We start from the raw sequence: 10000 nt of genomic DNA, 5'->3' as shown, positions 1-10000 counted from the left end.
ATTTTATATTCACGTATTACAAAGATCGTAGAGATCATATTGTTCAATGTTTACCATAGAACAACATAATCTGTTTATTTCATTCGTTCGTTCGATCGTTTTATAAAACGTAAAAAAAAAAAAAAAAATGTATATATACATATGAATTTATTTATCAATGATCATTTCAACCGGATGAATGAATGTATGAATGAATGAATGAATGCATGAATGAATGAATGTATGAATGAACGAATGTATGAATGAATGAACGAACGTATAATGTAAATAAAGTATTATGCAAGATGTTAAAATTTCGAATCGTAACTTTAATGGATTAGATTTCGTTGATCGATATATCACGTATGGGTGGACAAGTTAATACATAAACAGTGATAATAAATGATGATAAATTATTACAATTACGTTTTAATGGAAACATGTCATTTCTCTTTCTCTCTTTTTTTCTTTATCTAAGCATCGCATAAACAAAGTAAAAGTACCTGGGGTTGTCCGATGAATAAGCGAGCGTTTCTAATTTGGCACGCGTCTCTTTGATCGCACGCACTGTCTTCTCTCTTTCTCTCTCTTTCTTTTTCTCTTTCTCTTTCTCTCTTCCTCTGATTCTTTTTGTTTGAGGACGTTCAAGAAATGTCGCGTTGCTCGATCATGATCGAGCAACGCGATGAACGAAAGTTATGTAATAAAGGAAAAAAAGTGAGAAAAAAAGAAAGGAATAAGAAAACGAGAAAAAATGTAAACAAATAAAAATCAATTTGTAAAGAGAGCAGAGGAAATTAGTTATATTTATATTATCTATATCTCTCTTTATATATATATATATATATCCTTTTCTCTATCTTTCTCTCTTTCTCTTTATATGTATATATATATATACATATATATATAGATATACGCGTAAAATCGTATGATGTACGTTCGTCGCGATACCGAATACGTTACTAGAGATTAACTGTGATTCGTACGGGTTCTCCGAAACGACTGAGCGCTCGCGGTCTTTCAGCCGATGATGAGACTCCTCTCTTCGCGCCACCGAGTTCGTGAGTCACGTGACTTGAATCACGTGACCCATCTGTTCTTAACCCGATTGGTTGATACAATTTGCCGCGTCCTTTATGGATCATTTTGAATGATTTTTACGCTCGAAATAAAATAGGTTACGAGTACTCTAACTTCTGTTAATTAATATTTCTCGTAATTACGTTATTTACGTATCTATCTGAATCTATACGTATATAAAATTATATATACATGTGTATATACGTATATATATAATTTGTTCTTTTCTCTCTTTACAATCTATCTCGTTTCTCTTTTTTTTTTTTTTTTTTTTTTTACATGAGGCAATTATTCTCTATCGAATGAGATAATTAATAAGACGAATAAAAAAAAAGAAAAATTATATTTATCTTCATTTTCTCTTGTTCGTCGTTATCTTAAAAGAATTATCAATGGTAGTGTAAATAGTCGATGGTTATTTAAAAAAAAAAAAAAAGAAAAAAGAAAAAAAGGAAGAAGAATAAAAGACTTATTGTTTCCTCTTGCCTAAGGATTTGTAATAAATAATGGCAGGCGAATAGGAATGTCGGGTTTTCCAATATATATATAAATATATATATATATATATATATATATATATATATACATATATAATTTCTTTTATTTTTCTTTCTTCTTGAAATCTTTCATCCTCGAAGAAACTCGCGTGTAGTTTATCGGTGCGCACAATGCGCAAGCGTGCCTAACGGTCAGATTTAATCGGTAGGGACGGAAGGGTGGGTGGAAGGGTGATAGGAAGAGAAGGAGGGATCATTTACCATGAGATATATACATATTTATAAACGGTTTCGTCCATGTGAATTATTATTACGCTAAACTTCCGCGATTTTTTTTTTTTTTTCCGACGCAAGTATAAAACAACACATTAAAGTTTCTCACGCAATACCGTTCAACGATTATCGCCACTATTCGAGAACAGTGATTTTCTTTCGTGTTATTAGACGTACATATCCTCCCCCGTATTCCTCCATCCATCCATCCATCCATCCATCCATCCATCCATCCATCCATCCATGTATATACCTATTTTTGTTCTTCGAAGAAGAAACAACCGATGTCGGCTAATACGTACGTACGTACGTACATATGTAGATATATACATGCATACGTTACTCACTCACGTATCTCTCACCGTGAGTACTTAAGCACATAAGATAAATCCGCATGTGCGGATGTATGTATATAAGATACACTCATACATACCAGTTATGTACTTACTTACTTACGTTATCGTAGTAAATGCAAGCTGCGTGTCATACCGCGCGCATCGTTCGCTCGCAAGCAAGCTAGCTAGCTAGCTAGCTAGCTTAGCTAGCGCGCACCAACATAAGTGTCGTTAGATGTTGAATAATGCATCTAGCGAACTCGCATGACTGTCGGGATTGATAATGAGAGGAACGAACGAACGTACGAACGTACGAATGTACGCACGAATCTACATAAGTACGTACGAACGTACGAAAAAAATAAAAAAAAAGGAAAGAAAAAATGAAAAAAAAAAAAAAAGGGGAAAAGATAGATAACAAAAGAAGAAGAAGAAGAAGAAGAAAGGAAAAAAACAGGAAAAGAAAAGGCAGATAAAAAAATAAAAAGACGTACTCGGTGTCATCGACGCTTCGATTAAAATCTTAAGTATTCTTCTTCGCTAATACTGTTACGTATATATGTACGTAAGAATATAATAGATATATAGATATATAAATGAATAATATACGTGATTACGTATGTATGTACGTATATATTGGTTTATATGATATAGATATGGATCATTTGTTCGTATCTGGGAATGACGATCGATATGCTTAAAGATTATATAAAATGTATTACTGATACTAGAACGGGATTAATTATTATATCTTATCGATATTTAAAGAGTGATGTAAACGGATATAATACTTCGTTCGATCGATTAGAAAAATAATAGAAAAAAAAAGAAGAGAGAAAAAAAACCTTGATTATCTCTGCTTGAAGCTTTTTTGAAACAGAAAAAAAAAAGAAAAAGAAATATATATATATATATATAGATTATTTTTTAATTTTATCCTTACGATATGACTATTTTTTCAGACTTAAAAAAAAAAAAAAAAAAAAGAAAATAAAGAAACTTGGACGAACTGGAACTCGACGCGATTTTACTAGAATTATTAATGGTAGCTCTTAACGATGAGGAACGAATCGATTATGAATTCGATTATGTTAGGCATTAAATAGATATATAATTTTAGAATATCAAACCCTCAGATTAGAATGGTTGGGGTGAATTTTCAATGTTACTTTAACGTTAACTCAAACTCTGTCCCTCTCGAGCATGATTCTCTTAACCGGCATATACACGCGCAAATCTCGCGCACATATATATATATATATATATATATATATATATATATATATATATACATTGGCAAGGATTAAAATAGCTTCTTATCAATATTTCAGAGTGGAATCTACTCGTTCTTTCTCGCAACGTCACTCTCGCAAACGGCCCACCGTAAAATATTCAAATGGAGCTTTCGAAAAAAATAGAACTATCGAAGGAGCACACGCTTCTTATATATATATTTATAAGAATATATATATATATATATATATATATGTGTGTGTGTGTGTGTGTATGTGTATGAGAATAAGAGAGAGAGAGAGAGAGAAATGAAAGAAAAATTTAGAAGGATTAAAACGTCGTTCTCCATATTTAAAGAGAAACGAAAAAAACCAAGTTTTCAGTCCCATTACTATTATTATCGTCATAATAATCATCATCATAATCATCATCATCATCATCGTCGTCGTAGTCGTCGTCTTTTGAATATTACTGCTGAAGAAGTCGACGTATTTTCAAACGCAAGTCGGGAAATGTAAAAATAGACTTACAACAAAATGTACACGCTTATATTTATACGCACAGTTTTCTCTCTCTCTCTCTCTCTCTCTTTCTCTCTCTACTATCTATCTTTATCTTTCTTTCTCTATCTCTCACTCTCTTTCTCTCTCTTTCCTCTTCGACGAGATCGTGCAGGCATGCAGATAAAGTCGTCTAGGCCGACAAGGATTAATGCCTACCATTGCCATTTCTTTTAGTCACGTTCGTTTTTCTTTCTCTCTCTATCTCTCTCTCTCTTGCTCTCTTTTTTTTTTTTTTTTAACTATCTTTACTTCTTCTATATTCCTTGATCCATTTATCTCGACTTTGATCATGTATTAACGTGTTGTTGAAACACGTAATCGTTGTCGCGCCGTCGCGAATGTTTTCGAGAAAAGAAAAAAAAGGAAAATAAAAAAAAAAAAAGAAGAAGAAGAAGAAGAAATATAAAAAGAAGAAAGATATATAAAATTTAATGACGCATAAATATCTATCCTCAATTAACCTTCCATAAAGTAAATTAATTAATAAAGAGAGAGAGAGAGAGAGAACAAAGGATATTAATTAAATTGCTCAGAGATGGAAGATTGAATCGATTAGTTCGTACTTAATCAATAATAATCATTTGCAATTTCTAATCTGTATAAACCTTCCGGGTAATATTTATTACCAAAGTAAGACGTAGATAAAGAGGATCGATCGAAAAAGGGGTTGCTTTAGAAAAGTGGCCTCTATTGAAATACTTAGTCCGGGAATTGCTCTCCTCGTCCTTGTATTTTAACGATTAGAGAAGGGGTCGAAAGGTGTGAAAGATTGGGAACACGGCACGGTTTTTACCGAAGGAACGAAAGAACAAATAAAATCCGTGTCGGTGGTGCCTCAAAAAATAAGGGGTTAACGTGGGTGGGTGGATTGTGGAATGGGGTTGGGGGGTGGATAGGCGTTGAAACTGTAGGGCAAACGAGGAGGGTCGTCGAGTTAGAAGTGCTTTTCTATAGGCGAGCATCGAGTGCTTCGAAGTTCCTCACTCTCTCTCTCTCTTTCCCAACCCCAACGTGCTCACCCTACGTAAAGAGGGTGGCTCAGCCTTAATGTAGGTCAGCTGACTTGGCTACGTGGCTCGAAACAATGCGGATATCCGCAAGCTCTAACCCCAAGCGCGCTTAGAGATATCTACTTTCGTTGATGAGGAAAAGCTGGCCGAGCAATGATAATCCACTTTCTCAATACTCTCTCTCTCTCTCTCTCTCCCTCTTTCTTTATATATATATATATATTATATGTATGTATATATGTATATGTGTATATATATATCTCTTTCTTTCTTTCGTTCTTTCCTTACCTCTTAGTGTCTTTTTGACGAACTCGAGAAATCAGTAAAGACGAGGGAACTATAGATACACGTACTTATATACAGTATCTCTATCGTCTAGAGTTAGACGATAGTGAATGGTGGGAAAGATGGTTGAAGAGGGTGGTTGGGTGGTTAGTTAGGTAGGGTACGTTCAAGTGGGATATTTTTTTCTTTTCTTTTTTCGATTACTTCTTCCCTCCCTTCTCTCTCTCTCTCTCTCTCTCTCTCTCTCTCACTATATTACTGATCATTTTCGTTTACATACGTTTCCCTCGTAGAATCTCTTTTTTTATTTTTCTTTTTCTTCTACTATTTTTTTTTCTTTTTTTTTTTTTTATTTAGAAGAAGGTACGTTTAGCTGTCCCGTGTAAAGGATATACATATATACATATGTGTGTGTATATAAACCAATCGAACAGGTTACGAGCAAACGACGTCTCGTACGAAGACGACGTGTTAACTCTTTAACTATCAGCGGAATTATGTTTGGTTTAGATGTAAGCTACGTGTACTTACTAAACATGCGAACCCACTTACACATATATACACACACACACAGATACACATATTATACATATGCTATGAGAAATGGAAAAATCTATGTAAGAAAAATATTCGTTCTATTATACACCCGGAAAGAAAAAGAAAGAAAGAGAAAAGGGACACTACTATTAAAGCTAATTTAGTGTTTCTCGTCCTTCTGGAAGGTTTGTTTTCCTTTTATTTTTCCTTTTTTCCCTCTTTTTTCCACTCATTTCTTTCTCTCTCTTTCTCTTACTCTTTTATCCTCTCTTTTTTATTTTTTTTTTTTCCTCTGTACTTCAGATGTGTATGGTTAAGTGTGGTGGTCGACGGAATAGGGGAAGGAAGTGAAAAGGTGGCAGAGGAGGTAGGAAGTGAAGGGAGGAAGTAGGAGGGTGTTGGTAGTGGTTGTGAAGTACGCCCATAGGCTCTTTTCTTATCCTCTTAATCGCGAGACCTCTTTTGTTTCCCCGAAGAATCCCTTGACGAGTGTGTCGTACCTGTGTGTATTCTGGTTGTACGCGTACTTATATAGGTAAATAAGTACTTATGTATGTACACATACATAACTATATATATAAATATATATATATGTACATACGTACGTATGTATGTATGTACGTACGAGGGGTTAAAAACACCGACATTATTCTCACGCAATTTCGTCCGCCCCTTTTCTCGTATCTCCGTACCTACCTACCTACCTACCTACCTACCTACCTACCTACCTACCTACCTACCTACCTACCTATCTATGTACCTACCTATCTACTACTATAAAGAATACTACGAGCAATTTGGGACTCCGGAGTACCTATTTGTGGGTAGACGCTCGACTAATCGCGATGAACCTAGACTTTGTTATTTTCTTTAACATACAATTGAAATGTTCGTATACGTGTACGTCTGTGTGTATGTGTGTGTTTCTTTTTTGTAATCTTTGTCGTATTCGATTATCGTGATCATTTATAAGAAAGATATAATGGATTATATAAATGTAAGAAAATTGTCTCATACCGATTAATACGTAATAATGTAATATGATAGAATATTAATGAATATTAATATTATATAATAAAATATATATTTATTTTATATATTATATTTTTGATATTTATATTATATATACATATATATATATATATATATATATATATATAAAGTTACATAAAGTTATTAAAAAGAATAATAAAAAAAAAGAGATAATTAATACGACGAAAGTTGAGAAAAATTGTGAGTTTGTATATTCGTATAATGGCTTCTTTACGCTTTACGAGCAATATTGCTTTTTCTCTTTCTCTCTCTCTCTCTTTCTCTCTCTCTTTTCATCCCTTTCTTGGCGTGGAAAGGCAACTAAAGAGGGAATTGCCTTTTCACGGTGAGGGTAGTCATTGTTAATTTTACAAGGAAGGAGACGGCTAAAGCGACGAGCGTAACTCGCGCAAACGCGCAAATAAGGATCGTACGTCATGATTAAGGGGTATGTGCTTCGTCGGTTTTCGAATCTCACCCCCTCTCTCTCTCTCTCTCTCTCTCTTTCGTAAGAGAACACCCCCTGCTTTTTTCTCGCCCCATCCCTTGGCCTCTCCTTCATCCCTCTTTAATATGATTTTCATCGTAGCTTTTTTTGTCAGCCACCACTGACGTTTATAAATCTCGCAACAGAGGCCCGCCCTTCCGAATGGAAAATTAAAGGGACGTTTGATATCACGTACCCGTAAAATTCGTCAGGCATAACTTTATTGCATTATATATATATATATATGTATATAAAATAAAAAGAAAAGAAAAAAAACCTTTCTCTTTTTTCCCTCTTCTTTTTCTTCTATTTTCTTTTCTTTTTGTTTTTATACATCTGAGCGATCCAACAGGGATAAAATGTTCACGGAGTTTTAAATAAGTGATTATATGTAGTACGCTCTCTCAGTTTTTACCTTTCCATTCTTTTTATATTAATTTTTCAGTAATGATAATGATAATAATAATAATAATAATAATAATAATAATAATAATAATAATAATAATAATAATAATAATAATGATAAAGATAAGTAACTGAATGAACATATCACAAAATACTATTTTCTTTTGCGAAAAGAGAAAGAAAGAAAGAGAGAGAGAGAGAGAGAGAGAGAGAGAAAAAGAAAAATACAAATGAAAAAAAAAATTTTGCAAAAAAGTCTGCATTATTGTAAAAGCTCTACTACTCGATCTCGAAAGAATATTATTATTCCTTTTTCACGTGCCGCTTTATGAAAAACGAAAAGAAAAGAAGAAAAAAAAAAAAGAAAAGAGAGAGAGAAGTGAATGAAGGAGAGTGAGAGTGAGACTGAGAGAGAAAGAGAGAGAGAGAGGAAGAGGATCGAGGAGGGAGAATTTTTCTAAAGAGGAGCCATGACGTAAACCGTAAAGTGAAAAGACTCATTGCATGTTTCTCGCGAAAATAAGAGAGAGAAAGAGAGAGAGAGAGAGAGAGAGAGAGGTCTCGAAGCTTTCAAAAATGTTTGAAAGATGCCACTTGAAAGTTCCAAGGATTCTCTCTCTCTCTCTTTCTTTCTTTGTCACTTTTTCTCTACCTTATTTTTTCTATCTCACTCAATCCTTTCACGTTCCGTCCTCGTATCACTTTTCTCTCTTACTCCTTCTCTCTCTCTCTCTCTCTCTCTCTCTCTCTCTCTCTCTCTCTCTTTCTCTCTCTTTGTCTTTTTTTTTTCTCTTTATTACAGACACGTCTCTGAAACGCTCATTAACAATCGTGGCACGCGGATAATGAGCGTAGCTCGACTCGCGTGGCAAACACAAAATACTCTTCCCTTTGTTTGTTCTCTCTCTCTCTCTCTCTCTCTCTCTCTCTCTCACTCTCTCTCTCTCTTTATCTATCTATCTCTTTCTTATATCAAACATGTCGATCGAACATGTTTTAATAGAAATCCATCCATCGTCCATCCGGTCGTATATCTCATATACATCTGTCGATAATCTACTCTTGCATTTAAATAAAAAATTTAATTAATTAATCATCATTGCCTATGTCCTTTATAATATTATCTAACGGCATCTTATTATCGAATTTCTAAATAAATATTACTAATTTGCTTTATTACATTATCCTTGAATCATACTAATTACTCCAATACGTAAGACTTCCACGAATTCCCTCCTCCTCCTCCTCCTCCTCCTCCTCCTCCTCCTCCAATCCTATGAAAAATTTATTATAGAAATGTACTCATACGTGTGTTAGATGTAAATTTAGTACGATAACTTTGATAAGTATGATAAGTATATACATCTAAATACCTCTACACCTATGTAATATGTAGATTTTTTTTTTTTGATGTTTACACGTTTAAACGTAAGATCTTAAAGATCGACCGATTTATTCGTTCATTCATTCATTCATGCATTCATTCATTCATTCATTCATTCATTCATTCATTCGCGATTGATCTGAGCGAATAATATTGGACGAACTATAAATATATTCGTCGAAATCGTTGGAATGTTGGATCGATCTAAATGCGAGCAAAGTGCAGCATGTATCCAAGGTAAATCGAGAAGCCTGCGGTTAGACGATAGCAGACGCAATTGCAACAGTCTCTCTCTCTCTCTCTCTCTCTCTATGTATTTCCTTCTCTATCTACTTCGCTATCTCTATCTGCTTATCTCAATGAGAAATAAAATAACGAAACAAAATTCGTGAGAGAGGGGAAGGTATAAATAAAATAAAAAAAGGGAAAAAAGGGGGAAAAAAAAAGAAGAAGAAGAACAGAGATAAGAAAAAATTGTATTTAAAGGAAGAAAAGGGGTGAGAGAGTGAGAGAGAAAACAAAAAAAAAAGAAAAGAAAGAAGAAAGAAAAATTGTTATGAGAAGAGTCGAACCTGTTGGGTTTCACGAACCCCGTGTGTACGATAAAATCAGAACGTTAATCGTCCCTTCAAGGCGATTACCACTACGCCTTGATAATATATATATATAATGAGTGATAAATTATGATCTGACGAGTCTCGTCTGTCGATGCTCAATGCGACGATCCGATCATTATTAAAATCAAAAAAGGAAAAGATCAATGATAACGCATGGAAATCCTTTAAGTAATTTGATTTTTTTTATCCGATATCTATAATATAATTGAACGAGTTCTTCCTTTACTTTTCTAAAATCATTTTCATTGATATAATGATCGACGAGAGGAGGGTGATGGCCGAG

The 10000-nt window shown here is 33.9% G+C and overlaps 1 protein-coding gene across 7 annotated transcripts in view; it reads right to left on the bottom strand.

The window, feature by feature from the left end:
* The window catches only part of LOC124955622 (alpha-1,6-mannosyl-glycoprotein 2-beta-N-acetylglucosaminyltransferase), a 32326-nt gene that overhangs the window by 19797 nt on the left and 2529 nt on the right, over window positions 1-10000 (bottom strand). For 4 of the 7 annotated variants that reach the window (XM_047510302.1, XM_047510305.1, XM_047510303.1 and 1 more), the window contains exon 1: window positions 483-924. The exons of the other annotated variants lie outside the window; for them this stretch is intronic. The gene's annotated coding sequence lies outside the window, so the exon portion shown is untranslated. Of the gene's footprint in view, window positions 1-482; window positions 925-10000 lie in introns of those variants that run through there. 7 annotated transcript variants of the gene reach the window in all.

The sequence above is a fragment of the Vespa velutina genome, chromosome 19 (assembly GCF_912470025.1).
Source record: "Vespa velutina chromosome 19, iVesVel2.1, whole genome shotgun sequence".
In the NCBI taxonomy this organism is placed as follows: Eukaryota; Metazoa; Arthropoda; class Insecta; order Hymenoptera; family Vespidae; genus Vespa; species Vespa velutina.
Note: the sequence above shows the minus strand (reverse complement) of the source record. Positions and strands in the feature narration are given on the sequence as shown.